This window comes from Aedes albopictus, chromosome 3 (assembly GCF_035046485.1).
Source record: "Aedes albopictus strain Foshan chromosome 3, AalbF5, whole genome shotgun sequence".
Classification (NCBI taxonomy): Eukaryota; Metazoa; Arthropoda; class Insecta; order Diptera; family Culicidae; genus Aedes; species Aedes albopictus.
This window is the reverse complement of record NC_085138.1, coordinates 131664614-131668771: the sequence shown is the minus strand read 5'-3', so window position 1 is coordinate 131668771 and position 4158 is coordinate 131664614. Positions and strand designations below refer to the sequence as shown.

General features: G+C 40.1%; 1 long non-coding RNA gene across 1 annotated transcript; it reads right to left on the bottom strand.

The window, feature by feature from the left end:
* Positions 1-642: 642 nt before the first annotated feature.
* On the bottom strand, positions 643-1599 carry LOC115269904 (uncharacterized). Its single transcript, XR_003898987.2, has 2 exons — positions 1402-1599; positions 643-1336 (listed from the first exon to the last, which is right to left on the bottom strand). It is a non-coding gene; the product is annotated as an uncharacterized LOC115269904 (long non-coding RNA).
* Positions 1600-4158: the final 2559 nt, after the last annotated feature.

Genomic DNA, 4158 nt, shown 5'->3' with positions numbered 1-4158 from the left:
CCGGTGCCCGCACCCTACTTCAAAAATAGATCAATAATTTAATTATTCCCCTTTCCCCTTGGAGAAGTGCATGGGATAGTCGGTCCCGCACAAAATAGAAGAAGAAACGGTTCTGTCTTGTGAAGCTTGTTGACGATGCATTTAGTAAACCTACTAAAATAGATCAAATTCTCTTTGGAGTTATTCCAGTCCGCTAAACGGGCAACTACATTGCCACCTAGACTTTGGGTTTCTTTCAAACAAGAATGGATTCATACATTTGATTAAATATATCAGAATTTTCATATGAGTGTACAGCCCGGCTTATTTTTGTCAAGCTGGCAGAAAGTGTTGGGCTGATCGCATCGCAAGGATGCCGAAATACCTACAAGCGAATATAACTTCCAGTAGATATACATGGAAGGCCGCAAAGATGTTTGTTGATTGTTTTTGAAAGCGCTTCGTAGTTGGATATCGGTAGAAATTAACCCAGTACTAGTGATTCTAGTAAATCATGCCCTTCCGACATTTCCATTTGTCATTAATTAAACCAACTAAACCCACTAAGTGACAAGTCCAGAACACGCCTTGAAGCCTTTGTAGCGATCGAGATTGATGGGAGTTCTGTGACATTTTTTGTTAAAATTATTTTTAATACCTAAGTCATTTTATATCATACTCGCTCGCTTTATTCCTTTATCATATTTTGGTGCTGAACTATCTATGGCAGTTTCTAAGGATTACCTATGTTCGCGATGACTCCTCACAGGAACAAACCTCCCACCAGCCGCAGTTCAGATCAATTGGAATGCCCATGTTGATTAAACCGTTGCGATATGGAAGCCTTTTTGCGGGGATGGTTCAGCTGCGACTATTCCCATCAAGGTTTCTACGGTTCGTTAGAGCACTAATGCTTCAGTCATTCGTGATTCGGGGCTTCCACGAGCGGTAATCACCTGTCAATTCCAGGACTTCAGCAGACAGATAATCTGAATATTATTCCATCACTGCAACCAAACAGACGGGAATACCGTCACCAATACGTTCATCATAGTTGCTTTTCATGAGCAGACGGTGAGTCCGACCGACTGGAAACCATTTCGGCATTTTCCTTGTGCTTGTTGGTGTCTGGTGGATTTGGCTGACGTACCTCCACAGGGTACTCCGGTACCCATCCGGTTCGGTTTGATTCGGGAGTTTCGGTATTGAGCCCGCTCTGCTGGTGGAGGCGGTGGAATCGATCGCGACGGACCTTCTTCTACTACGCGGATCCTTGTCGTCGCGTAGGTATACCTTTGGCATCGGCTACTCACGGTGCAGATTCAACGACGGCACATTAATCGGGCGCATTGCTGGGCTGAAATATAACAGATTTTGTTTTTAAAAAGATGGTTTATCAACGATAATTATAATAAGTAATACCTTTCAGTCCACCAAATGGAAAACAATTTTCTTTCCCATGGTCAGCAATCCGATCGGCTTCTTATACAAAATCAAAACAAACACTGGACGAAATGATCCAGTATTTTGGAAATGACTGACGGCCGCCTGTTTTTCTGTTAATCCCGCCGAATCACCTCGAATCTTTTCGAATCTTTTTGAATCTTTTGAACTGATTCCAAAAAGATTAGAGTGTCACAGGGGTGACACTCTGATCTTTTGAGCTTAATCATTTTTGAATCTTTTCGGAATCTTTTTGAATCTCTCTGAATCAGTCAAATTTCGACCAAAGAATTTGAGATAACTTTTGCTTCAGTGTTTTGAGCGTGATCTGTCAAAAACTATCCCGCCAAAACAATCGCCGCGTTTGTTTTTTTTTCTCGTGAAAAAAAGTGGTCAGCAACGGTGTTCGTGTTATTCGGCGATTTTGGGAAAACCTGGGAAACCTGGGATCCGGAAAACTTGCTCAAAAGCAGAATCTGGTGGGAGAGTGCTAGGAATCGCTGTACAGGAGGTATACAATCCCCTCGGCACCGGTCGTTCATTGCTTCCAGGTATATTGAACATTCTACTGCCGTAAATGTTTTAAAATCGAGTTGGTTATTACTCTTCTTGTTTACAGGAAAGCCGTCAGCAAATAAGGTGTTGCTTGTAAGCATCTGTAGATGACCACTGTCAACAACAGTCGGTTGGAACGGTTGGAACTGCCCAAAGCCCTGTTCTGATGAAATTCTAATCCAATCCATAATCTCCAGAAAATATCCCCAGTTATGTGTCGTCAAATTTTTCGTCGGCTGCAACAGAATCAGTGGGAGCAGGTAACGATTCAGGATCCGGTGTTCCAGGAAATCAGGGGCATATCACCAGCGATTTTGACTTTTCCCAACCGTGTGCAACCAAGCTTCACAATATGATCAATAGTGATCAATAAGCTAAAAACTTCAATCAGGATTCTGGTTAACAAAACCAAACAACTGCCCAAGTAAGTGCTATTAAATTTGTATTCCTATCAGTTTTAACCCTTTATAAGGCAGTGGCAACTATATTGCCACCTACTGTTTTTATTTTTTTCTGTTTTACATATAACAATGCATTTCGAACTTCTTTTTTGGTTTACGCAAAATTGGGATTATTAACAACGCCTGGTATTTTTTTTGGTACTAAACAAAGCTTAAACAACAAATTGGGAGCCATTTGTAGTTTTTAAAAGGGGCCAAATTTGACCTAAACGGGCAGTGGCAACTATATTGCCACCTCGATTTTTCAAACAAAAATTGTTTTGTACATGTTATCATGTATATAATTATTTCCATAGTAATATGCGTTGACAACTCTTCTAGTTTTTTCGGCCTTATAAAGGGGTAAAACCAGCATTTTCTGCCCTTGTTCTACATTTCATTCATGCCGCTCTCCATCCTCGGTTGGCCAGATCACGTTCAACATGATTTGCTATTTTTTTTTCACTTCATTCCACGTCTTTTTGTACCAACCGGATCTGAAGCATACACCTATTTTGCAAGGTTATTGCCCGACATTTTGCAACAAGCCCTAAACATCGTATCTTTCCGGCTTTGGTGATCTCAGCAGTTCTCATATTCTAAATATTTAATACTCTTATTACTTTCTTGTACTTTTTTCTACACTTGATTCGGTGTCCGTCCAATTTTCCAGATATTAACTTTAATGCGATACAAACAGGTGGCTCATCTGGGCGATGAATTCAACTGCGATACTTACTACCCTTATCAACTCCTTTGCTTTGAGCTGGTGGATGACATCCTTTCCTTAGTGTGGAAGTTAATTTATTGCGGTCTGTTATTACTGGAGCTCGATTTGAATAGGTCGTATGTGCTTTTGTCGATATAAATTCGATCAGTTGGATTGGCTTATAGCGAAAACCATTGAAATTTTAAAGATTTTGATACATACAGCCTATTCCTCATAAGACAGGCTTTCCATTCCATCAACAAAAGTCACCAAAATATCTTCCTACAGTAACTAAAATAAACTGATCGAATTTTATATCGACAAAAGCACATACGACCTATTCAAATCGAGCTCCAGATTAGTTAGTTTTTTAACTTATTGTTATTTCACATTTTTATAGTGTCTTTGAATAAATTGTACTGCTTGGGGGGGTGGGGAGGTTGTTTCGATGGGTATTTAAAAACATCCGAAATTCACATTCAGAGGGGGAGTTCTCTGGCCAAGACTGTAATGACAACTTGTCGTTGAAAAGGTTCACCATGTCCTCTCAAATTGTTAGGTGATACAAAATTCATCATTTGTTTTATAGTCCATAAGATATATCGTAAGGTCGCCATTCACCGTTCGTTTCATACGATTTATGTTCAAGCGGTAAATGGAGCATGAGCGGTGAATGACGACCTCACGGTACTTGAAAGTAATAATAATTTGTCACTGAAAAGGCTCACCATGTCCTCTCAAGTTGTTAGGTGATACTTTTACTTTAAGAAACAGTTCACTTCTGGAAGTAACTGGTCGCAATCCATAAGTAGGATACCATAGAGTGCCCTCATTTCGTGCGGGTCCAAATTTTGCTAACTGATAATATTTAATTTAACCTTCCGTAACTCGCGCGGTTGACTACCTGCGTCAGCACCACGCTAATGCTGAGTACAAAAAGCGAGATTTTTTCAACGTGTTGTACAAAATACAACAGCGCGATCGTTCGAGGGTTAATCTAATTCAATTTTACTTTATTTAGCTATAACTGTG